This window comes from Pelodiscus sinensis, chromosome 3 (genome assembly GCF_049634645.1).
Source record: "Pelodiscus sinensis isolate JC-2024 chromosome 3, ASM4963464v1, whole genome shotgun sequence".
In the NCBI taxonomy this organism is placed as follows: Eukaryota; Metazoa; Chordata; order Testudines; family Trionychidae; genus Pelodiscus; species Pelodiscus sinensis.
In genome coordinates, this window is record NC_134713.1 from 161,928,504 (window position 1) to 161,955,794 (window position 27,291).

The 27,291-nt window shown below is 45.1% G+C and overlaps 1 long non-coding RNA gene across 1 annotated transcript; it reads right to left on the bottom strand.

Annotated features, from left to right (window-relative positions):
- Nucleotides 1-5,646: 5,646 nt before the first annotated feature.
- Nucleotides 5,647-26,954, bottom strand: LOC142827676 (uncharacterized). The gene is made up of 3 exons (XR_012902384.1): nt 26,852-26,954; nt 14,557-14,803; nt 5,647-5,875 (listed from the first exon to the last, which is right to left on the bottom strand). It is a non-coding gene; the product is annotated as an uncharacterized LOC142827676 (long non-coding RNA).
- Nucleotides 26,955-27,291: the final 337 nt, after the last annotated feature.

Below are 27,291 nucleotides of genomic sequence, written 5' to 3' on the forward strand. Positions count from 1 at the left end.
GAGCAGAATCTTGAGGGACATCTACAATTCTGCTATGAAATCAGAAGTGGCAGAGCAACCTGTATCTGAGAAGTGTATGCACCTGTGTGGAATTAGCTGTTGGACTTTGGAAAAAAGGACTGGGCTTTCTCCCCTCTTGGCAAAAGAGGATAATTGGTAGCATTTTGCACCCAGAGCAAATGACAACACAAGGTGCAATGCAATAGAAAACCATTCCTAAATTGTGAGGGGTTAACGTAGACGCTCAATCTCAGCTCTTCCCCAACTCATCACAAGGGTAGTCATGCTGATTTCTTACTTTTTTATTTGGGAGCAGAACATGCTGTTTGTTTGGAAGTGGAAGATGTCATAGCAAACTGACATAGTGCTTTACAGCTCATTCTCCTGGGATATTTATTATTGGTGTTGGTGCACACATAGAGCAAGCAGTAGTCTGGTGGCATTAGGGGGATTCACGGGATCAGCTCAGCAAATAAACAGGCTCCAAGGTTGTTAGCTGCACAAACACACAGAGAGGAAATGCAGAGAACAATAAATAATATCTTCAACTTCTACTGCACCTTCGGTTCCTAACGGCTCCTCTGCAGAGATCTTGCCACACACCTCTGGAGCTGGTTGCAGCCACCCCAGTTTATTCATATGGTGTCTTTCAGAACATCTCTAGGTGGTGTACAACTAACCATAATTAACTGTAAGAACACAGAATGCTGCACAATTACTTAGGACAGCACATTTAGAAGACAACTGTGGCCACTCGACTTGCATGGGGAATTTAAGTAGGCAGAAGGTAATTACCCTAAGTTGGAATGTGAGGCACCTAATATTCCCATTCTCATACATAGCATCATAGGAATTTTAATCCCAATAAATGGTTAGGAGTTCTTTTGCTTCATGTCTCATCTGAAAGGCACCACCTCCACTGTGGTAGTGATGGTTCAGAATCGATTTCAATGAAAGAACACCTTCAACTTTACCATCAGCACCACTTCCTGTACCACCTTAATTTTTTCCCTGGAAACACATCTGTACCACTCTGGGTGGGAGAACAGCCTCAGCAGAAATGCCAGAGTGATTAGTAGAGTTGGCTGGGGAACTGAATTTCAATGCTGTGGAAAATGTCCAGACTTGGGGGAAAAAAATGAATAGATTCAGGTTGTAAAGCCCAAACTTTGAAATTTCCTATGACAGTGAAATTGCACAATATTTCATTTCAGAAACACTGCAGTGGGGATGCGTCAGTGTCTCCAAAATGAAATACACTCCCTAGGTTTCCTGGGAGCCTTGGCTCTGTGGCAGCCTTACAGGTAAGTTGTTGAGGAACCTAGGATTTGAGTTTCATGTAATGTACCGTTGTCCAGCATTGCCCCTAGAGAGAGAGCATGCAGAAGCAGACAATGACTTGGGAATTGGGGTGTAAATCACAGCAGTAATTTTTTGAATTTCTTCTTGATCTGAAGGTGACTTGGACAAGCTCTGGGATTACTTTGTACTGCTGAAAGTAGTAGGTTCTGAGGTTCAGCGTCGTTCTGGGAACAAACAGGGTGCAGTGTTTGGTTGGCTAGAGGTAACAGGCAAGAGGCCCAAAGCTTTAGCTTAATTTCATTGATTTCAATGGAGCCATGGTAATTTACACGAGCTGAAGATCTGGCCCATGCATGTGCAGATTGTTACGGTGCACTAAATGAATGTGGGTGGGGTTTTTTTGGTGTGTGTTACACTGTGTATCCTCTTGGTAAATAAAGCTGTAAATCTCAGGGAAGGTTTTATCTATGACTCAAGGATTCTATTGACTTTCAGCAGAGTTGTTCAGATCCAAATCCTATCACAGTATAAGAACACTTCAGCTCTGAGATTCTCCCACCTCACAGATAATACCTATCAAATAGAGCTGGTAAATAGTTTTGAAAAATGAATAAAATAGTAAAAGCACCAACTCCGGGTTGCTTCAGGACCATATCATTCATTATCATCAAGTGTCTGACTAATCCCAAATATTGATGGGAAAAGTTGATGTCTCTCAAAATTTTCACAATTTTTTTTCATCCAAAAATGTGTACTTGGAAGTGTAGTTGTGTTGGTCCCAGGACAGAAGAAGAGCTCTGTGTGGCTTGAAAGCTTGAGTGTTGCACCCACAAAAGGCAGTCCAATAAAAGATAATATCTCCCCACCTTAGAATCATAGGGTTTGAAGAGACCTCAGGTGGTCATCGAGTCCAACCCCTTTCTAAAAGCAGGACCAATCCCAGCTAAATCATCTCAACCATGTCTGCTTGAAAGTATGCTATTCGCTATTTCTTACTCTCTCGTTTTAAAAGTTTCAAATGTGCAATTAAGAAACAGAAACAATACCCTGTGACTTGGACAGCAAACCATATTGTAAGAATAACGAGTAATCAAGAATACAGATTGCAAACAACTTGATGATGAATACCATATGAAGAGCAGAAATACCATAGTTTAAAAATGATTGTTCAGATAAATTCTGAATCACTGCTATTAATTTGACCTGCTCTCAGCTAAACACAATTGCCCAAGTTCAGCAAAGTACTCAAGCAAGTGTCCAACTTTAAGCAGTGATAACAATGGGCCTACTCAGATGCTTAAAACTAGGCATGTGCTTAAATACCTTGCAGACCTGAGGCTCCGAAGAGTGCCTGACAGAATGTATATTAATGTATGAAAATGCTGAGTTTTCATGTCAAAGTTTTCTTGATGGAAAGTGATTTTTGAATGAGACACATATTTTGAGAGAAAATGTTTGAATTTTAATTTTTTCATCAAAATGAATAAAAAATGAAATATTTTTATTTTTTCATCCTCTATGCCTCTTCTCCCCCACTTTTCCTCCCCTACTCCAATGGGAGAAACAAAGAGAAAGAGAGGAAGTGAAAATCAAACAATTTTTACTTTTATTGGCATTTAATCAAAATTAACTTTTACATAAGGCATGAAAACAAAATTTTTTATGAGAGAAACTGAAACATTTCTAGGATTTTTTAAAAAATGAATTATTTTGCCCCCCTCCCCTTTTTTTGGAAAATGCTTACCATTTTTGTAAACTGTTCTAATAGATACTTTATAAAGAGAGAAACTCCTACATAAAAATATACCACCTGAAAGGGGAAGAGAACCAGATACCTTTTTAAGGGCACTTGTCCTTTATGCTCATCCTATGTATCTTCTCTTTATATGCTGTTGAGACATCAAGCCCCATATCTGTTTTGCCTTTTTCACCTCTTGGTTAAATTTTCAAACAAGCACCTTCACACTTCTTTCATTTCACACTTCAGTGAGGTGGCTTGGGTGGTTGGCATGCCTAGTAGCCTGAGCCTCTGACTCAAGACTTTCTATTGGTTCAAGACCTCTGGGTGAGGTCTTAGCTGGACAGGTCTGTTTGGGCATGTCTACACTAGGGAATTATTTCAAAATAATTTATTTCAAAATAATAGCTATTTGGAAATAGCACATCCACACTACAAAGCAGCATCAAAATAGCATAGAATTATATCAAAATATCATGTCCACACTGATTGGAGCCTGCTTCACTTTTAAAGACCTCCCAGGAGCACTGCAGGGAGGGCACCAGGAGAGTAGACACTTCCTGTAGCTGCTTGCTGAGGCTAGCTGAGACACATGCTTCAATGGCCTCCTCTCTACAGCTGCATCTCACATACTCCTTCTCCACTGCCTCTCCCTCCCCCCACGGGACACCTAACTCACACCGTGTGCTCTGGTTGCCCTTGAGGATGCCATACCATTGACAACATGGAGCCTGTGCCAGGCTCACAGGCCTTGTGCTGCACCTCATAGCACAGTTTATCCATACTGCCCGTGTGCTGCTTCAGGAGCACGAGCAGCAGCCTGGACTGGGGGACCTCTTCACCAAGGCCCTGGCACTCCTGATGCAGCAAATAATTCTCCATCCCCTGCACACACTGGGACACCACTTCTGGTGGGACGGCACCGTCCTGCAGTGACGGGACACTCAGCAGTGGCTCCTGAACTTCTGCATGCAGAATGCCACCTTCTAGGAGCTCTGCGAATGCTTGCCCTGCCCTCGAGTGACAGGACACCCAGCTGAGGCTGCCATCCCTCTGCGGAAGCGTGTTTCCATCACTTTCTAGAAGCTCGCCATGCCAGAAAGCTACCTCTCTGTCAGGAACCAGTTCAGCACGGGGAAATCCAAGGTTGGGGCTGTGCTCATGCAGATAGCCAAAACCATCAACACCATCCTGTTGTGGAGGGTCGTCACCCTGGGGAATCATCGCTGGCATTGTCACTATGGGCTTCCCCAGCTTTTTGCGGGGCATAGACAGCACCCACATTCCCATCCTGGCCCCTAACCACCGTGTCTTGGACTATGTCAACAGGAAGGGGTGGTTCTCCATGGTGCTGCAGGCCCTGGTGGACCGTAAGGGATGGTTCACGGACTTTTATGGCGGGTGATTGGGGAAGGCGCATAAAGTCCGTATATTCTGGAACTCAAGCCTGTTCCAGAGGATGCAAGTTGGCACTTTTTTCCCTGACCGCACCATCAGGATCGGGGAGGTAGACATGCCCATGTGCACCTTGGGTGATGCAGCCTATCCTTTGCTCCACTGGCTGATGAAGCTCTACATGGGGCAGCTTGGACCCCACCAAGGAATATTTCAATTCCAGGCTCAGCAGGTGCCACATGGTGATTGAGTGTGCCTTTGGCTGCCTGAAGGGGAGGGCTCCTCACCTGCCTGGACCTCAGCAATCGAAACATCTCCTACGTGGTGGTGGCCTGTTGTGTGCTCCACAACATATGTGAGAGCAAGGAGAAGTGGGGGACAAAGGCTGAGCAGCTGGCCAGGGCATGTGAGCAGCTCAACACCACTGCCATGTGGAGAGCACATCAGGGCTGTGTCTACATTGGCACCCTTTTCCGGAAAAGGGATGCTAATGAGACACTTCGGAATTGCAAATGCCGCGGGGGATTTAAATATCCCCCACGGCATTTGCATGAACATGGCTGCCGCTTTTTTCCGGCTTGGGGTTTTGCCGGAGAAAAGCGCCAGTCTAGACGGGATCTTGCGGAAAATAAACCCTTTTCCGGAAGATCCCTTATTCCTACTTTCAAGTAGACACAGCCCAGGGGGCTATGTTCATCTGGGAGGTCATGAGGGAGAGTTTCAGCCAAGGCCACCTGTGAAACTCTCCCCATAAAGGGCCTTTGCATTGCTGCTGTGTACCTTTCCTCCCCACCCCTTCTTTCCCTGCCCTCCCTTCCCACCTTCCCCCATCTCCTGCAGACCAAATGAAAAAGCCTTTATGTTCGAACAAATGGCTCTGATGCTTTATTTGGGGGATATATAACAGGGGAGGGACTGGGGAAAGAGCCTGGAATGGAGGAGGGAGGAGGGCTCAGGGATGGGGCTGGACTGGTGCATGCCTCAGGTACATTGGGAGGCTTCAGATGCCTGGGAGGTCCCACCGCCACATGTTCGAGGGGCCCTGGCAGTCCCTAGGGGGGCTAGGAGGAGAAGCAGGGGGCAGGTGCAGGGCATTGGGTGTGGGGAGTTGGAAGTCAGGAAGTTGAGGGAGTGGTGTGGGGAGGTGGTTGGTGGCCCACTCCATACATGCAGCCATGTGCTCCATGACTGATGTTATTGAGGAGCTCTTGGCCTCGTGTTGGTGTGACAGCTGCTCCCACATGGCCTTCCTCCACTCCCAGTCAGCCCAGCGCTCCTCACAGTTGGTAGCCTGCTCCTAGTGCTCCTCATTGGAGCTCTAGATGAGGATCTGGAGGCAGGCCATCTGGTCTCACAGCAGGTCTTTCCTCCGGCAGATCTTGAGGAGTTGGGAAGATGGTATTAGAGGTGGTGGACGCACCACACTTACAGCGGGGCCGGCTGTGAAGAAAAGTGACAAAGTCATCCCAAGAGACCCTGTGCATGAAGCCTGGCCCTACTAGCCCTAATCTCTGAGTCGACACTGAAGTTCTTAGTTCAGATGGTGGTGATGTACTTTGAGAAAGGTCAGCTGTTGCCTAGAGAGTGGGCACTTTCCTACAAAGGCACAGATGTCCCAGGGGAGCGTCACTACCTGCCACATCCCAGGGACAAGGCATGGGAATGTGCCAGCCAGAAGTCTGTGGGCAGGAGGGGAAGTTGGGGCAGCTCAGCTTACTTCTATGTCCTGCACATACCAGGTCTGGCACGGGCAGCATCCCACAGAGAGAGATGGAGGAGAGGGGGAGTGTTGGGGAAGATGTGTGTGAGCAGCAGAGGCCGTTTTCTGGAGAGAGTGCTATTAGGTTTCCCTTTTCTTCCTTTTCCTGGCACGTTCCCATGCAGGGGATCAGTCGCCACATTGCTGTGTTTGACACAGAGCAATTGCTGCCCAAGTGTGGGCATGACCCTGTGCCGTGTGCGACACTGCTCCATGTGAGTTTCCATGACCCCAGCCTCTTTAGTGATGGTTTGTCGTGGGAAGGAGACCTGCACGGAGACCAAAGTACAGCAGGCTTCTCCAGGAACCTTGTGAGAAGGAACAAGGGATTCCTGTGTGAGAGCGTCATGGGGCTGAGTGCTCTGGACTGGCGCTCTATGTGCACCCACATGCACAGGCTGTTGTGTGACCCCCCCGGCAGAGAAGGCTGAGCAAGTAGCACACAGCCCCTGACAGCCTGCTGCCATGTGTGTATAGGGAAAGTTATGGAATTCACCAGAAATGCCTTTGCCGGAATTGTCTGAGCCCTGGGAGACATCCTGGGAGGGGGGAACTGGCTGCAGACTGAGTATTAGCTCCTGGCTGGAGGGCAGGGTGTCCTGGCTAGCCTGCTTCTCCTTCTTCTCCTCTTTCTCATCCTTTTCCACAACCCCGCCCATGTGGAGGTAGATGCCAGGCATGTCCTGGCTGGAGTCAATGATGACAATGGGACAGTGACTGGCCCCCCTCTCAAGTTGGCCTCCAGCTGCTCATAGTAGTGGCAGGTGTGAAGTGTCACCTCAGAGTGAGAACTTTGCTCTTTGGCCTTTGCGTAGGCCTGCTGGAGTTCTTTAATTTTTATCCGGACCTGGTTGTGTGCCCTTTCTCTGCTAAGCTGGCGGCCGTCTGGCCATAGACATTGGCATTGTGCTTCTTGGTACGCAGATCCTGGATGTTGGTCTCCTCTCCCCAGACCTCAGTGAGATCCAGGATCTCCACATCAGTCCAGGCTGGTGCCCTCTTTTGCCCCTGGTCTGAGGGTGCTGTGGGCATGCTGCCAGCCAAAGGGGGCACATAGGGAGAACTGGAGTCACTCATGAGTCCACTCAAGGGTACTGTGTGGCACGGGACTAGCAGGGCTCTCCTGGTGCCACAAGTCCTTTCCTTTCTGCCTGCAGCTTTAAACTCTGCAGGAGATGGGGAGCAGTGGAGTTGTCTGGTATGTGGCCAGAGCAGCTACAAGTGCAGCAGTGAAAGGCCTCTGGAGGCCTATTATTTTGACATAGCAGCAGCTGAGCATCCACACTAATGCTATTTTGAAATATCTATTTTGAAATTAGTGTTTTTCCTCAAGAAAAGCAGGAGTGTAGATTTTGAAATAAGCGACCTGTTATTTTGAAATAATGGGTGTGGTAGTGTGGATGCTCTGTTATTTCAAAATAAGGGGAATTATTTCAAAAGAACTCCCTAGTGTAGACTAGAGCCAAGGTGGTTACCTCTAGCTTTGCCTTGTGGCCATGGAATACTGTGTACAGATGTGGTCTCCTCACCTCAAAAAAGATATTTTGGCCTTGGAAAGGGTTCAGAAAAGGGCAGCTAAAATGCTTAGGGGGCTGGAACAGGTCCCATATGAAGAGAGGTTAAAATGACCGGGACTTTTCAGTTTAGAAAAGAGGTGACTGAGGGGGGATATGATAGAGGCATATAAAATCATGAGTGGTGTGGAGAGGGCGAATAAAGAAAAGTTATTTATTAGTCCCCATAATAGAAGAACACCAAATAAAGTTAATGGGTAGCAGGTTTAAAACTAATAAAAGAAAGTTCTTCTTCACACAGCATGTCGTCAACCTGTGGAACTCCTTGCCAGAGGAGGCTGTGAAGGCTAGGACTAATTTAGAGAGAAGCTAGATAATTTCATGGAGGTTAGGTCCATAAAAGGCTATTAGCCAGGGCATAGAAGTGGTGTCCCTGGCCCGTTTGTCAGAGGCTGGAGAAGGATGACAGGAGATAAATCGCTTGATCATTGTCTTCAGTGCACCCTCTCTGGGGCACCTGGTGCTGGCCACTGTCAGCAGACAGGCTACTGGGCTAGATGGACCTTTGGTTTGACTCAGTACAGCCGTTCTTATGTTCTTATGACCCCTCGGACTTGGCATTTGCATGCAAGGAGTTCCTCTTACACATCCATTAAGGCAGGGCTTACATTCTATTTCTTGGAGCCCACCTCCCATTTGGGGCTTCAGGCTTCAGCTGTGGGGCATGTTGTGGCTTCAGCTCTTCAAGGAGGTGCTGCTGGGGCTCAGAATTTCAGCCCTGCAATGGGGATAAGAGACCCTGGGACTGGGAGCTTCAGCCCTGCAGAGAAGGACACATTCAGGGCTCCAGCTGCACAGGAGGCACTATGAGTATGTCTAGACTACATCCCTCTGGTGACAGAGGGATGTAAATTAGACATACCAAAATTGCTAATGAAGCAGGGATTTAAATATCCCGTGCTTCATTAGAATAAAAATGGCCGCCACTTTTTGCCACCGCGGCACTTTGCCGGCAAAAAGCGGCAGTCTAGATGGGGATCAGTCGACAAGGAAAGCCTTTTCCGACAGATCCCTTATGCCTTGTGCAAAATGCCGCATCAGCAAAAAGTGGTGGCCATTTTTATTCTAATGAAGCGCGGGATATTTAAATCCTTGCTTCATGAGCAATTTCGGTATGTCTAATTTACATCCCTCTGGCGACAGAGGGATGTAGTCTAGACATACCCTATGACTCGTGGGCTGGGGTGGGGTGGGGTGGGGATTTACAGCCCCATCGGAAGTACAGGGACTTCTGTGGTTTTGCAAATATTTACTGGAGCTCTGCTCCAGGTGGCTGTGGCTGAATTTAAGCTCTGCATTAGAGTTCCACATTGTTCTCCTTCATATCCCTCTTTAATGCACTCCTCTGCTGTGGGACCAACAAAAGCTTCAACAATGCTTAGGCAGCTGGTGTGCTGAGACCACTGCCCATTATACTGACGAATTCTGTCTCATTGTTTACTTGTGCTCCTGCAGCGCGCCTGTTGCATCCACTTCTCTCATCTGATACTTAGATTGTCTTTTTGTTCGGGGCTTGCACACTGCCTGGCACAGCTGGGGCCCTCACCCGGGGCCGAGGCTCCTAAGTGCTACTGCAGTACAAATAAATAACACTAATAACTTTAATACTCTGCACAGGATGGGAGCAATCTGGGTTGGCTGGGGAAGTGTGTTCAACAGCCCCTCTCAAACTGATGGGCTCTGTCTACAGAAGTGCTTACAATGGAGAGCCTATTAGAAAGGAGCTGGCAAGAGATTCTTCCTGGAACTAATAATAATGTTAAAGACCTAAGCAGGGATGATGGAAATCATTAGGAAGGGAAAGAGTTTTTTAAGTAGAGTAGGAAAGCATTTAAGAAAACAGAGGATAGATTAGGAATAGGGAAATGCTGATGAAAAATGTATATTCACATAAATAGGCTTATGATTTAAAGCTGAATTAATGAACATGGCTAAGAGGATTAAAAAGAAAAATTAAGCTTAATAGCTGAGATTGATAAACCTCTGACTATCTCTTTCTGCAACAAGGGAAAGACTACAAAGGGCTGCACACATATTTTGCTGTATGGCAGGTGGGGGCCACTGCTGCTAATAACAATCAAGCTTGTATGTTCCCCACTTGCAACCCCTCTCCCCTCCGTTATAACTGGTCTGGGTTTGAAGTGCAGGAATGTTGCCCTCTACTGATGTGCCATGAACAATCCACCAGGGTGGAATTCCCTCTGCAGGCAGGAACCATAATGTCTGAAATTGATCATTTGGAGATGGTTTATTTTCCTGAGAGTGAAACTATCTGAAAACGGGGATATTTCAATGGACTCAGCAGCCAAGATTTTTAAAAGCAGGTGCTTAAGGTGAGATCCCTCCATCCAGATTTAGACACTGAGGCAGCCTAGGGGTATGTCTACACTACATGGCTCCATTGACGGAGCCATGTAGATGAACTTTGTAGACATAGCAAAATGAAGTGGCGATTTAAATAATCACTGCTTCATTTACATTAAAATGACTGCCGCGTTGTGCTGATCAGTTGTTTGTCGGCACAGCGTGGTAGTCGGAATGCTCCGCGGTCAACATCAAAAGCCTTTGTCGACCACCCCGGTAAACCTCATCCCACGAGGCATAATGCGGAGGTCGACAAAGGCTTTTGATGTTGACCGCGGAGCATCCAGACTACCGCGCTGTGCTGACAAACAGCTGATCGGCAGTGTGGCAGCCATTTTGATGTAAATGAAGCGGCGATTATTTAAATCGCTGCTTCATTTTGCTATGTCTACAAAGCTCATCTACATGGCTCCATTAACAGAGCCATATAGTGTAGACATACCCTAGGTGTGAGTACACAAAGCACCTCGGTTTAACCGCCCATAGCCTTTCCCTCCTAACTGCCTACCTGCATCCTTCCCCTCTACACTTAGGGTATGTCTACACTACCCCGCTAGTTCGAACTAGCGGGGTAATGTAGGCATACCGCACTTGCAAATGAAGCCCGTGATTTGAATTTCCCAGGCTTCATTTGCATAAGCGGGGAGCCGCCATTTTTAAAACCCCGCTGGTTTGAACCCCGTGCAGCGCGGCTACACGGGGCACGAACTAGGTAGTTCGAACTAGGCTTCCTAGTTCGAACTACCGTTACTCCTCGTGAAACGAGGTGTACCGGTAGTTCGGAATAGGCACCCTAGTCCGAACTACCTAGTTCGAGCCCCGTGTAGCCGCGCTGCATGGGGTTCGAAGCAGCGGGGATTTAAAAATGGAGGCTCCCCGCTTATGCTAATGAAGCCCGGGAAATTCAAATCCCGGGCTTCATTAGCAAGTGTGGTATGCATACATTACCCCGCTAGTTCGAACTAGCGGGGTAGTGTAGACATACCCATAGAGACTTGAGTCCTCCCACTGTAACAATATGGTTTTTCTGTAGCCATGTTGGAAGGCCTGTGGGTAGGCCTGAACCAAAGCTTTCCTTTGCAGGCAAACTGAAGGGCAGTAGCCATTAGCTGTAAGACCTAAAGTCACATACTCACATTCCATCTAAATTGTATTAAAATAGTGTCACATCCGGTTGTAAGAAGGGGATTTTGTCCTGATAGCTCTTCCACTGTCACCAGATAAAGAAACAGATTTCAAGATGGGTAAAGAAACCTTAAGTTACCCCATTCTGTCTGGCAAGAAACTGCTTATCAATAGCTGAGGTTGTGGAATCTGCACTCTATGGTTAAGAATCCTCACTTTTCTATTGTTTGTCTGTATGATCTCTGTCTGGTTTGTTACTATTTCTGTCTGCAGTATAATTAATTTTGCTAGGTGTAAATCAATGAAGGTGGTAGGGTATGATTGGGTAGGTAATTTTGTTATGATTGGTCAGTAAAATTATACTAAAATATTTGGTTAAGATATAGCTAAACAGGATTCAGGTTTCACTATATAAGCTGGGGTCCAAAAACTAATAGAAGTGGAAGGAAAGAAGCAAAAGGCTGGAAGAAGACCAAAGGGAAAACAAGAAACACCAAGAAAAAGGGGGAAGACCTGGAAGAACTATTCACCTCCTAGACACAGCCTAAGACCAGAGATGCCAGGATTCTCATGCATGACCATGACATGCATCAGCGAAGATCCAGAGAGACTGATTTTGCCTGGCCAACAGGGGAAGTCTGCCTGCCTTTATCAGGATTGGTGAGCATGATACTGTGTGGAATTGTTTGGGAATTGTCAATAGATAGAGGATAAGAATATGATTGCGTGAGGCTTTCAGTGGCTAAAGATCCTTGAAAACCCGCAGGAAGTTGTGCCCTGAGCCCTAGGAATTGGGTAAGGGTGGGTGTGTAAATTAACACGGTTGTACCTTGAACCCTAGGAACTGGGTAAAGGTGTGTGTCCCTACAGTGTGGAAGGGATAGGAAATTTGTGCAAGTAACACCACCAACCTCTCTGGGCAGGAAGGAAATAATCCCCCTTGATCCATCCCACCAGGAATGCTCCTTCTGAGATACTGGAGTCATCACACCCTGCAAAGCTTCTTGGGGCAGGATGGATGGGGAGGATGTAAGTAGTGTCCTTCTGCCAACCCCTGAAGTAAAAGCTAAGGGTGACAGAGGCTGGCTTCACTTTTTCCACACTGTGCCTCTGCACTGTGCAAACACCCAGAAGAGGTCTTTAGGAGGAGTTAATGGTAGGTGAGACCCAGAGGGAAACTACCCAGGAAGAGTACAAAGCAATTTCCATTCTTGGAGATCCTACAGCCCTCCATACATACTTATTCCAGCCCAGAGAGCCATTTGGTCCTCAGCCTGAAGAGCAGTATTTCCTGATGGGAACATGAGAAACAGTCACTGTTTCCACCACACCACACCCCAGCGGTCAGTGCTTGATCTCTCCCTAACGTACAATCTTCAGTGCTTTTGAAGCATCCAAGGCTCAAAGTAACGGGGCTTCCACTGCTCTGGTGGGAAACTATTCCATGGTCAAACAGATCTCCCTCGTAGCACATTTTTCCTTTGCTCAATCTCACCCCATTGAACACACTTGCATGCTCCATGAGCCACGTTAAATGATTCCTCTTTTGGGGATGATAATCTTCAAAGTACTTGCATGTGGTTATTTCCCTAGCTAGCTCCCTCTCAGTTACTCCCAACAGACAAAAATACAGAAATGCCAGAACAGGAGTGAGTAAAATATGGCCCATGCGCCAGATCTGGCCCTCCAAACATTTGGATTTGGCCCATCATGGCCCTCTGGGCCACTAATGTCCCTTGGCCCAGCAGGGCATGCAGGTAGGCTACCTGTCTGCTGTAGCTCCACACACCACCTAAAGCGGCCAGCTGCTGGGGCAAGTATGTCTCTGTGTGTACCTCTTGGAAGGAAAGGGGCAGTGGGTCTCCATGCACTGCCCCTCCCCCAACACCATCTTTACCGCTCCCCTTGGCTGGAAACCTTGGAACGGCATGTGGGGCGGTGGTTTGTAGGCAACTTGCCTGAGCACCCTGCTGGTCCACTGGCTGGAAGCCACCTGTGGCAAGTGCCTCCCGGCCACAGCCTGCATCTGGCACTCCCTCATGCACCTCAACCTCCTACTGCACCCAAAGTCTCTCCCAAACCCCACACCTCCTCATACCCCCCAGTTCGCTGTTCAGTGCTCCCTTCTGTACTCAAATGATAGAAACTACTAAAATTCAGCTTTGTAGCCTGTGCCTATGTGGGTCTTTATAGGTGTTGAAGAAATGTACGTGTATGTAAGAAAAAGGCTTAACTCTAATATACTCATCTGCATGTGTGAATTTGGTGTTTGGCACCCCCAGAATGTGGAATAATGGACAATCTGGCACCTAAATGCTACTGAATATAATGGGGATGAAAACCTGTTGAGTTCTAAAACCACATTCAATATAATAGGAAATGCTAACATTTCTAGAGAGTTTTTTTATCCATACTGTAGCATTCTGTCATAGATATTCATTATGACATTCTTTATTATGCTTAAAGAAAGCCACCAGACATTTCTCATTGCATTCTAGTTCCAGTTGATGCCTCCAGAACGATGATATCCTCTTTAAAACCAGAGAACAGGAACAGTATATGAGCTCCTCACTTCTTCTTACTGTGCATTATCTGCCCTACAGTGACTGACTCTTGGCAGGGACCAGTCATTTTCCATGGCCCAGGAAGGCCTTGGCATCTCCTTCATTTATTTATTCATTCATTTAGAATTAAAATTATCATAGAATCATAGAACTGGAAGAGACCTCAGAAGGTCATCAAGTCCAGCCCCCTGCTCTAGGCAGGACCAGTTCCAACTAAATCAACCCAGCCAGGGCTTTGTCAAGCCAAGACTTAAACACCTCTAGGGATGGAGACTCCACTACTTCCCTAGGTAACCCGTTCCAGTGCTTCACCACCCTCCTAGTGAAATAGTTTTTCCTAATATCCAACCTGGACCTCTCCCTCCACAACTTGAGACCATTGCTCCTTGTTCTGCCATCTGTCACTACTGAGAACAGCCTCTCTCCATCCTCTTTGGAACCTCCCTTCAGGAAGTTGAAGGCTGCTATCAAATCCCCCCTCACTCTTCGCTTCTGCAGACTAAACAGACCCAAGTCCCTCAGCCTCTCCTCATAAGTCATATGCTCCAGCCCCCTAATCATTTTGGTTGCCTTCCGCTGGACCCTCTCCATTGCGTCCACATCCTTTTTGTAGTGGGGGAATGAAAAGACTGCTTCTATCCAAGGTTGTAGGTGACCTACCACATCACCATAATACAATGAAATCCCAGTGGCATTTAAAGTGATCATTTCAACAGGAATGGAGAGACTTCTTACCATCCATCCCTTCATGGTTCTGAGAAGCATGCCCCCAGCATCCTCCAAAAACCTGATCAAACAGCTGTTTCTGCAGAATGCTTGAAGGTCACTGGATTTGGGTTGCTTTGGATCAAGGGGTATAGGAAGCAATTTCTGGAGTCCTGAAGCTCTAACAGAAACCATCCCGCCAGCCACATCCTCTTTTGTATAACCAAGGGGGATTTAGCTGAAGTGCTTTTTCTGACCACAGCTTTGGCAGTATGGTCTGGGGAGAGAGGGGAGACAGGTCACAGATCAGTTAGGACTTCATACAACATAATCAACACTGTAACCCCCTCCAAAGACCAATGGGCAGCCAATGCAGATTCTGGAGCACTGGCGTTCCATGCCCTAGAGAGATGTCCTGCTTAATAAACAAGCAGCTGCATTCTAAAGTGCATAATGAGTCCTTCCTACTCTTTTCACATAGCCCCCATAGCAATCAGATGATCATGTTTGCTTTAACTTTATTTTTTTGACCATTATAGATATGGGCTGGATTTGAACCACAGTCTGGGGAGTCCAGTCTCAGTCTCCAACCAAGATAGCTAGACCCTGTTCACCTGCCCAGAGCAGTAATGCTGTGTGGAAGAATCAGAGCTGGGCCCTCGCTTTCCCCATTATGCTCATTATTCCATTCTAGCCAAAGCTAAATAAATCTGATTTGGAACTTATCTTTCCTTTCTTTCCCTCTTTCTATGCTTCCCCTTGCTCTTCTCTTTTGTGTTGCCTTTCCCAGGTCTGTGTGATGCTCCACTGCCCCTCTACACACACACACCTTTCAGGGCTGTGTCTCAGGGGATTTCAGAGAGATTAAGCAGGCAGCAGTATCATTAGGTCTCCTTCCCTCCAGAGACCTGAAACCCTTTGAACTGTAACTCACTCTCTGCTGCTATTTGTTAAAAGGACACAGAGAAACAATATAGTGTTGTAGTTGTTGGCTAGTGTGTAAGCCAGGCTGAATAATAGAGCTGTGTGAATAGCAGATATTTTTTGATTCACTGATAAGTCCAAATAGCAGCAAAAACAGAACAAAACAAAATTAGCCCCACACTCTCCCCTCTCCTCCCTCCCCCCAAAAAACCCAAAACATTTTGAGTTAAAGGATCATTTAGGTTTTGATAATTTTTCTAACTTAAAAACATAAAACTGAAGACTATTTCAAAACAAAAAGTCATCTCAAAGCAAAAACATTGTAATGCTCTGTTTTGAAAGTATTGAAATGAATCATTCTGGTTGTATTTTTTAAAAGTTTTGTTTCAACCAAAACAATTTGGTAAAATTGACAAAATTTGCAACAAGTTTTGGTTGTCCCGAATCTGCCCTTTTTGCTACACGAACAGACTGTTGAAAATATTTTGCCCCGCTCTAGTGAGACGTGGATGTACAATGCAGCCAGTCTTACAGGCTCAAAAAGTTTGAAACACAGAACACCATCAACACCCATCAGAGGCTTGGGGATTCAATCCTCCTAAGGTCTCACAAAATCCAAATGCTTCTTCCAATTTTTCAGAGTAGGAAGAATGAGATTCAAGAATCAGAGAGCATGCAATTTATGTAGAATAGTGATAGAAATGTAGCCGTGTTAGTCTGGTGTAGCTGAAACAAAATACAGGACTATGTAGCACTTTAAAGACTAACAAGATGGTTTATTAGGTAATGAGCTTTCGTGGGCCAGACACACTTCCTCAGATCAAGTGGGTCTGGCCCACGAAAGCTCATCACTTAATAAACCATCTTGTTAGTCTTTAAAGTGCTACATAGTCCTGTATTTTGTTTCTGCAATTTATGTAGTAACTCTGTTGTCTGTGGGGAAGGAGACAACAAGTTCAGGAGATTCTTTGAGCACTAGGGACTCTGAGGCTACAACTACACTGCCAGTTTTGCCAGCAGTGAGTATGCAAATGAGGTGCAGATTAGCACATATCTGTGCCTCATTTTAATATTTTAGGCACACTGTTTTTGCAGGGGAGGGGAAGTCATGTGGATGTTTTCTTTTTGCACAAAAGACCCCTTTCCCGCCAGATCCTTGTGCCCCAAAAAAGGAGGTTTACCGATCTGGCGGGAAAAGGGGTTTTTGCACAAAAAGAAACATCCACACTGCTTGTTTTTGCGTAAAACCCCCAGGCAAAGTGGATTGAAAGAAAATATGCAAATGAGATCACAACTCATGCAAATGAGTCCCTCATTAGCATATATTTTGCTGAGAAAACTCATAGTGTAGACATAGCCTGAAAGTATCCAAGATTTAACAGGGCAGGAGCACAAACAGTCCTCTTGCCCCCTATCATGGAGTGTACACCGTACCCTGCCCTTGCAAAAGTGGAATTAGGCCAGGTGAGCCCAATCAGCCAATTAGGCTGCAAAAGGGACTGGGGAGATTTAGGCTGGAGGCAGTTAATTAGAGGGAAGCTCACCTGTGAAGGAGCACTAGGAACTTATATAAAGCCAGGAGGCTGGCAACAGCCCAGGGGGTTGCAGAGCATTAGTTTATAGTTGCTTCCTGGAGGAAGGTGTGCTACAGAGCCAACAGTCACTCCCTGGAAGGACGGTGTTTGGGCTGGCAGGCCCCAAAGAAGGTGGCAGGGGTTCCAGGAAAAGCAGCAGGATTCAGGAGGGAACAGACCTGGGCTGCTGGCTAGAGGGTTCCTGAGCTGGAGCCCAGAAGGGAGGGCAGGCCTGTGTTTCCTTACTAGTCTCTGAGGGAATGGCACCATGAGATGGTGAAAGGGAAGACTGCCTGAGAGTTCTGGGAAGAAGGGACTAGGGAAAGCATGTGGTGGCCTGACTGGAGTTCATGGAATATGGGAGAACAGGAGTGTAACTGCTGGAAGGGGTGTTGGCTTGGCAGAGCTAAACCCTATCACTGCCAGTAGGTGGTGCAATCCAGTGGTGAGTAGGTCACCCTGTCACACCTCTTCTCCTCCCCAGTGAAAGAAAAGAATGCATTTCATGGAAAGGAGCTTTGCTGGGCCAGACTATAACAACCCACTTTAGATAAAGTGTGGTTTTAGACAGTATTGAATTGTTTTCCCGGCTGTTGAAATAGCTGGGAATAATCATTCACATTGCTCTAGCTCTGGTGCTAAATTTCCTTTTCTACTCCATGATCATCCCATCCTCCACACCCTTCCCTGTCTTCCTCTTTTGCTTTGCTTTGCTTTCAGCTGTGGTCCCCAGTGTGTATAAGGATAGAGACACTTGCAGTCACCATTATTTGTGCATGCACATAGGTACTTAGTTATGTTAATACCCAGTGGTGTATGCAGACACAGCATTAAATAAACAAGCAAATAAAACACTCAGCTTTGTACTTGGGCCCAAAGCCTCCTTGAATCAAATTGTGCTCCTCTCTGTCTGACCTCAATCTTATTGTCTGAACAGCACTGTGAGGGCAGGTCTACCCTAGCTGCACTATATCAGTACAGCTGCACCTCTGTTGCACATCTGGTGAAGATACTGTATGCTGACAGGACAGTGCTCTCCCATCAATGTAATTACTCTAACTTTATGGGAAGTAAAAGCTATGTAGGTGGGAGATGGCTTTTGGCTGTTGTAACTTGTGTTGCTGAGGGGTGTCTTTTTCTCACACTCCTCAGTGCCATAATTTAGATCAATGTAAGTGATAGTGTAGATTTGCACTGAACCTTTTGAGGGTGAAGCATTTTCTTTGATTGCTTGTGCTGACTCGAAATGGGACTCTAGAGCTGTGGGTTCAGTTCCTGGCTTTTCCACAGACTTCCTGTGCAAGTCACTTAACCAGCAGGTTCCCCATCTAAACATTAATATCCCCCCTTACACCCTTTAACTGTCTTATCTCTTTAGACTGCCAGCTGATAAGGGCAGGGAATGCCTCTTAGTCTACATATGTCAGCTCCCCAGAGGGGAAGTAGAGCAGACCTACCTAATCCTCCACAAGACATACCAAGGGAACTGACCGATCTCAGGCACACACTGATCTATTCCTGCTACACACCAGTCAGCTTCCCAACTCAACCTGTCTGAAGCAGAAGAAAAACACAGGAGGTTTTTCAGTGTTGTGTGTTGATCCACTGCAAAGTAAGAGAGGCTAATAAAGATGAATAGTCACAGTTAAACCCATTACTGAAAAGGATTTCCTAACTGCAATGCCAGGAGTGATGAGTTTATCATAGAGCTCTGCCCCTCTCTGTTTGTCTTTCTGCATCTATTAACTGGAGTCATTAAAAGGCCTATGGTACTCCCCAGAGTCACCTTTTCTTTGGCTATTTTTTCCATCCTCGGTGGTTCCCTGAGGCCTTTGCTATGTGTAGGGTATAAGTGATGGTCTACAATGGCTGAGTGGTTCAATTCTAAATCTTCAGGTTGTTGTGGATGGTAGGGAAAATACAATAAATTCTGGTCTGATGGCTGTTTAGTGGCCTGTGTGAAATGGATTGAGGAAGGCCTTTGTCAAGTTCCTAGCCAGGTGTCTATATCACAAAGTAAACATCATTACCACAGTAGAAAGGATCAAGAATAAATAGGCTCAAAACATAGGACTCTCCAGCTCATTCTTGAATTCAGGTCAGGGTGCAGCTACATAAGTAAACCAGTCCAGGGGAGCTTGCATTTCTACAAGACAGACAAGGTAAGTAAAATAAGAAAGAAAGCTGCCATAATTCTGTTGTATAATGTTACGAGTAGAGCTGGCTGACATTTTTCATTCAAAAATGTTTTTGATGCAAAATGGCCTTTTCTTCTAAATGAAAGTTTGTACTGAAAAACGGGTGTCTTAAATGTTTTGATGAAAAAACAAGAACTAGAAAACCAAACTTTTCCCATTTCTTCCTCCTTTTTCTTTTTTCCATTTGTCAGGAGAAATGATGGGTTGAGGGAAGGAGAGAAAGGAAAAATCTGAAAACTCCCAAACCATACAATTCTTGGTTTTCAAAAACTGAACATTTTTCAGTTTTTTCCATTAAGAAAGGAAAATGTTTTCATCCAAAATATTCTATGAACAGCAATGATGATCATCCAACTACTTTTGCTAGGCTATTTTGGAGGTGTGACCAAAAGGTTAGACAGCAGGAAGACCTGAGTCCTAGTCTCAGCTTTACAGCTGATCTGTTGAATAGCTTGAGGCTAGTCCCTTCACCTCTGTGTCTCATCTATAAAATGAGGACAGCACCCACAACACACTCTAGGAGGGTCAGACATTAATAAGTGAATGTTAATACAGTGCTGAAGCAATACTAAATATTGCTATTATTACACATGAGGCACACATACAAGAGGGCTCTACCACATAGATGTGATGTTTTGGGTTTCGTACAGGCCACTATGGGACTCAAATACAGTCTGCTGGGGTACCCTGTGGCTATGAAGCTTTGGTTCAGAATTCTGACCCCGGAAACCCATAAGAAATAACGGAGTGCACATCTACACAGCAAGCCCCTTATTTCAAAATCACAGGCTTCTTACTCTGACTTCTGTAACCCTCATTTCACAAGGAGTAAGGGAAGTTGAAGAGAGAGTGTTCTTCCGTCGACTTCCTGCTGTGTAGACAGCAGCTGAGTTAAGCTACTTCAACTTCAGGCTAGGTTCTCTGGTCTTAACCATGTTCTCACAACAGCATAATGTGGGAGTATATAACTTCACTTATAATGCACTAACATGTGTTTTACAATGGTATTAACACCTGGCATGTTGTTAGCTTTCAGATGATACCTCACAATGCAGATTGTATACCAATATAGTAGCCCAATGTCTGTGACTCTAACACTGAAGTGCTGGCTGTTCCCTCTGGGCGGCACTGTTGCCTCCTGCCATGGCGCTCGGCTGACTTCTACACTGCTCAGCTGGGCCGCCGCGGGAGAACAAGTTGAGCAAGCGACCGTTTGGGCTCCATGCTCCCCATGCAGCACTGGGAGCGCGGAGCCGAAACGGCTGTTTGGGCTCCGCGGTCCCCCAAGTGAGAGGCAGGAGGGGGAGGAGAAGAGAAAGAGAGAGAGAGACAGAGGGAAAGGCAGGAGGTAGAGGAGAGCTGAGAGGGAGAGGGAGGAGGTGAAGGAGAGAGAGAGAGAGAGAGACAGAGCGAGAGACCGGAGGCTCTGGAGAGAAGACCGATGTGGAGGAGAGACCTGAAAATTCCATTTTATGATGAGCTAATTGGCTAATATACTAATAGTAGTGCAACAGCAGATAGAGGGTGAATACTGGGGTGCCTAAAGTCACAGTGGGTGAAATCTGTTTAGTCAATTGGTCACCACAAGGAGATGTATGTCAAAGCCTCATGCTTCAGAAAAGTTGCAATGCTCCCATTCCCACAATGCATCTGGCTAATAGTGAAATGGGGCAAAAGTTTTTTCCTGACCCACCCCTCCGTCTGATCATGTTGCAGCACTACTCTAATTTTTTTAGTTTACCTATCTGCCAGTGAAAGTAACGCAATATATTTATCCAGGCCCTTTTTTTAAAAAAGCCAGCCCCAACACCTCAGGCTCAATGTCTCCCTGCAGCACTGGCTCCCATAAGGGTGCGATGACAAAATGGGAGACATATAAAAATAACAGACTTTCCCCATGAGTATCCATAAATATCTTCACAAAATCCCTCCCTCTCCCCCGCCCCTTCACTGGACAACAAAACATGGCAGTCTGGAATGCATGCAGGCTGCTGTCAGCATTTCATGTAATGCCTTTATAGGATTAAATACTTGAACAGTTTCATTAATCTTACAGTTAGCTGCACCAAATTGCATTACCCTCACTTGCGACAGCTGGAGGAATAACTGCCTAAAGCCACCCTCATATTGCTAACATATTTACCCTCTCTGCCCAGGATGGAATCCTTAGTAATCTAATATCTGGAACCTTCTCTGAGAGACAGTGTCCCTACCAACCATTATTTTGCCTGCAACTCACTTTTGTAAATGGTTTTATTGAAATAGATACTTTATTATTATTTCCTCACTTTTACGTTTTGGCAGGCAAGCAGCATCCAGCCTAAAACCTGATTAGTGAAATGTGCAGTGTTTTGAAGTGGGAGAGTGAAAGAGCAGAGAAATTATCAAGCAAACATGTTCCAGCTCCTTCCCCCTTGCCACTGACTAGCTCACTCAAAGAGGGATTTAAAAATGTCATTGCACACCTGTTCATCGCTGCATAGTTTTAGACATTTGCTTTGTGTTTGTTGCAGGTGTAACTGACCACTGCCTTAGAACCTACCGCTTACTCCAACCAGCCTCTTGCAAATGAAGAAGCCTTCACATTAAAGGAAAACAGTTATTTAGGACCAGATCCTTGGCTGGTGTAAATCAGCATTATTCCTCTGAAAGCAATGGAGCTATGCCAATTGACACCTCCTGAGAATTAGGCCTAGAAGGCTTGATTTTACTCTCGCATCAATTCAGTATCTCTTGTAAATCTGTTGACTTCATTGGATTTACAATGAAGAGACAGCATTCAGTGACAGGAGAATGCAACCCAGAGAGACTGGAATACAATCAGGCTATGTCTACACTGACGGTTTTAGCGGCAGAGCCTCTTCGCTAATGAAGCACAGATTAGCATTTTGCCGCCCTTCATTTGCAAGGGGTTTTTGCACAAAAACAAGCAGGGTTTCTGGGAGAGGCATAAGGATCTTGCGCAAAATGGGGGTTTTGCCATTCACTGTTCACACTGCTTGTTTTTGCATAAAACCCTCGTGCGCAAAAACGGTTTGAAGAAATTATGCAAATGAAGCATGGCAAAATGCTAATCTGTGCTTTATTTGCATAGGCTCTACCAGCAAGGCCAGCAGTATAGACATAGCCTCAGACTTTTTCCCTTCTCCATTACTAACCTGCTCCATTTCCGCTCAGCTATCTCTTCAATTCACTATTTTCATGGCACATATCAGGGCTCTGTCTATTGCTCATGTTAGTGAATGGTTTGCAGCTCTGAGGTGACCAGCTGTTTGGCAGAGCAGGCCCTGTTACACTCAGAGAATCATATGGTGGGTATGTGGAATCAGAATAAGGCCTCTAATCTTTATGACATTTTTTGCAGCATTTACACGGTGATCTAAATTACCAGAAAGTGAAGTAGATGCCACAGCTGAAGAATGTAGAGAGGGTAAGAGGAGCAGAGAGAAACTCTGATAAATACCAGCATCAGCTCACTCACTTTTATTTAGCAGTTGGGGTCAAATTCTGCTTTCTGTGACAGTGGAGCAAAAGCACCCGCTGAAGGGTTATAGTGGTGTAAATCTATCATTGCCGAGGAGAAAAGAATCTGGTTTTTAAGCAGAGTATAATCATCGAGCAGTTTTTACAGACTGCATAATTAAGCTACTTGGAGCTCAAGTGATGCACAATTTCTGGTAATTCTGGAACTCCTGGCTAAAACTATACATTCCCCATTCCTCAAAAAGTGACAGATGAAACTGTGAATATTGCATCACATTAAAGAGCGAGAAGAAATTGCAAGCACCATCTGAAATTCACAGGTACAACAAACACTGTTGGCATTCTTAATATGAAAGTTTTTAATTTGATAGTTTATATTCCATTAGCATCCCTCATCTATCAGTTTTGAAGTGCACAAATGTACCATAGGGCACAGCACTTTGTGTTTGCAGAGAAAGAGCTGTGAGAAGCATAAGAAAATATTTCTTGAGTGTCAAAAACAAACCAATCCCCTGCCCCCACAAAAAAAAACCAAAACCAAAACTCTCCTACACAACTCTCTGCCCCTAACTAAAAATGAGATGGGAAGAATAGTAGTGAACATGAGTGTAGACAAAATTGAAAATCATCAGTTATATTTCCACAGGGTTCCTGGAAAAGGCCATAAATGTATATGAGCTCCCAAGATCTAATTAGAAACAGAAGATCTATCACAGCAGATCAAGCTAATGGTCCTTTTGGTGTGGTATCCTACTGCCTCCAACATGAGCAATGACAGTTGCTTCCGAGGCAAACAAGAAAATAATACCCATAATGCATCTGGCCAATACTTCCTCATGGGAAGTATTTGTACTTTGAATCTTCTAACAGGGTATGGATTTTTCACTGTCAAGTGTAGACCAGGCTTGAGAATGGCACTAAGCACTGTAGCGATGCTGATCTAACCCCAATTTAGAAACAACTACGTTGACAGAAGAATGCTGACAGGTACACATTCAAGGACGTGGATGGAGAAACGCCTTCCATTGCTGTTATGTGCATCTACACGCTGAGATTATGCTGGCATAGCTATTGTGCCATAGCTCTGCCCCTGTAGTCCCTGTTGTGTAGAGAATATTCTTGATAATGGGAATAGCTAATCATTACATTAATTTTATTTAGGTACTTGCCTTAGTCTTATTCTGTGGCAAAGTTATGCTGATTAATTACATTACCATAAGAGGCATTTCCTTTAGTCCAATTAAAATATGCTGTCCAAGAGATTTAAGAGGCTAGTGAAATTGGATGTCTCCATTTTTGTATATTAAACTTGAGATCCCTCAAAGGGACCAGAGTTTCAGAGGACAGGTTCTCAGCACTTTCTAAAAGCAGGGCACCCAAAACTGGAGCCATCCCAAATGACTAGGCATTTCTGAAAATCTTGGTCGCTGCCTTTTGGTGCCTTTTGCTTGCAAGTTTTTATTGTTATGCAAAGATTACCCATAAACTATACAGGCATGTTATACATAATATGATTTTGTAAGGCCTCGTTGTTCCCTCCATTTTACCCTTTTCTACAATATAAGAACAAGTGACCATGCAATAAAATTAAAGGGCAGTTGCATTTAAAGAACCAATAAAATATTTCTCCAGGAAGTGCATAGTTGACCTGCAGAACTCAGTGCTGCAGGATGTCAAGACAAATGTGGTAGCAGGGCTTTCAGCAAGGATGGATATCCAAGGCTACTTGCACTGTGCAAGCCAAGATATAGGTAATCATATTTTATTGTTCAGAACAGTGTGACATTTTGATTTAAAAAGCTAGTCCAATATAAAATGAACATGGCACACATTAAATGGATTAAAAACCAGCAAAGTAATCTATGCCAAAATATATTTGAAAATGGGGAATCATCATTAGAAAGGTGTGTTTCCAGCAGGGGCAAGAATCAGAACTGGCTATTTACCATTTGTATCAATGACACAATGAAAGAAAACAAAATCATCACTGATAAAGTTTGCAGATGATGCAAAAATTTGGGGAGTGAAAAATAATGAAGAGGACAGATTCATAGCCATCTGAATCATTTGGAAAACTTAGCACAAGCAAACACTGTGTTTTAATACAGCGTAGTGTAGATGTGTACATCTGGGAATAAAGAATGTAGGCCATACTTACAGGGTAGGGGACTCCACTTTGGGAAGCGGTGACTCTGGAAACGTTTTGGGGATCATAGTGGATGATCACTTGTACATGAGCTCCCAGTGTGATGCTATAGCCAAAAACTTTAATATGAACTTGCAATGTGTAAATAGGGGACTCACGAGTAGGAGAAATACTACCACAGCTGCTGGAATACTGTGCCCTGTTCTGATGCTCACAGAAGGATGCTGAAACATTGGAGAGAGTTTGGATAAGAACCACAAGAATGATTAAGAGATTAGAAAATCAAGAAGATCAATCTACTTAGCTTAACAAAGAAGATTAAGGGGTGACTTGGCTACAGGCTGTAAGCATTACATAGAGAACAAATATTTAATATTGGGCTCTTTAGTCTAACATAGAAAAGTATAACATGAGCCATGACTGGAAATGTTTAACTGTGTTGGTAGATGCCCATTGGAACAATTTGCTAAGAGTCATGGTGGATTCTCCATCACTGACAATTTTAAAATGAAGTGTGGATGTTTTTCCAATGGCTCAGCTCTGGGGCTGTTTTATGGTCTGTAGCATACAGGAGGTCAGACTTAGATTATCATAGTGATTCCTTCTGGCCTTGGGGTCTATTAATATGAGTAACTGATCAGCACAGGGATCAGGAAGGACCTTCCAATATTGTTCTGACCATGCTTCATGCATAGCTTTACTCAAAGGCTTAACCATTCTCAGAAGCATCATGTATTGATCTCCATTGGAAGCAAAGTCTGTCTTCCAGGTAGGGCCTATAGATCCAGTGAGCTATTTCTGTCTTGTTATGAAATTTCCAGGTACCCTCAGAAATGGTTTGGCATGGGAGAATTACCTTTGAAAGTAGCAGGTGATAAATTGTGGAAAGATCATAGTATCATTGCTTGCTTACTGTCTTTGCACTCCAAGCCTTTTCTCCCCAATAAGCTGTCTTGAACAACACCCCCACCTAGTTTTGTGAAACTCTGCCAGGACTTTGCTGCTTTGGGGTTGGGGGAAGGAAGGAGCAGGAGCTGAATTGGTTCATTATGTGGCTGTGACAGCCTCCCTAGAAGCAGCAACCTCAGGAGCCAAGAGCAACATCCTTCCTGTCACTTGAGGAAGCCATATTTTTTAAATATGCCCACAAGTACCAGCTATACAGTGACATTTCATTTCTATTCATCAAGCTTATATTGAGAATTGCTGCAGTGCTGAGACAAAACCTAAGTGTTTTATCACAATTAAAAAATATTCAGCATTAGTATCTGGAGAAAGGGCTGAGCCAAAACTGTGGGTTCAAATAGCCCCAAGATTTGGGGATAGGTTGGTGGGGAACTTGATTTTGAGTCAGAATTTTGTGGCCAGCCCTGCCTTTACAACATGGCTTAACTAGAGCATCGGTGTTGAAAACTCCCCTTTTTTGCACAGCTAAGTGTTTGCATAACCCAGAACCAGGCTGGGATTTCCAGCTGAACCCAAAATACCTTTGCATAAGGGTGGGGAGAGGTTCAAAATTAAAACACAGTTTTGGGGCTTGGGACCATTTGTATTGGTATCTGTTAAGTGGAAGCAAAACACTCAAAGGAAAATAGCTATTGTGATTAGCAGAGGTTGTGCAGGAAACTCAAGGATTGTGACATCACACAGATCCCAAAAGGTGTCATTTAAGGCAGCATCGCACACACATTTACAGAGAGCAGATGCTCTGAGACCAGTCATGCAGAACTGACAAAATCAGTTTGCAAATTAAAAGCACCAGGTGGAGCCAAAACCCACAGAACATTCAATTTATACCTTTCTGTGTCAGAGAGTAGCAAGCAGAAGGGTGTGGTTAGGGGCGGCTCAACTTTCTACTGCACAAGTAGCTTCCCTGACCCAAATTTGTTTGGGGAAATTCCAGCTTCTCGTATGTAGAGGAGCTGACATGCCCCACACGCTTGGAGACAGAAACACTCCTACTTGCATGCATTTAAAGGGTGGGATTTTAAGCCACTTACAAGGATGGATTTTGCTGACTCTTTCAATCCATTATTCAGAATCCAGTCTCATCATTTTTCTTCTGAGCCTCCCAATGCTAGAATTGTCATGATGTGGAGGGGAAGCCCTGCAGTACCCTCTCATTAAATCTCTGCTTCTTCCACACCCACCCACAGACCTATGCCTGTAATTAGCCAATCAAGGATACACCATGGCTGAGGCCACAGCCTGTTATGAGGGCTCCAGGTTGGTTCCATTACTTGAGTGGCTCTCAGTGAAATTTGTTCATTCAGCCCTTAATTCAGCAGCAATGAATCCTTCCTACTTTCAGCTTCCTGCTTCATTTCTTTTATGAAGCTGAGCCTGTGAGGTACCTGGAGTCCTGAACTGCTTGGACATCCTCCCTACCAGGATCAGGACTTAACCCTCCAGCCTGCACTGCCTCCCCCTTTACTCCTTC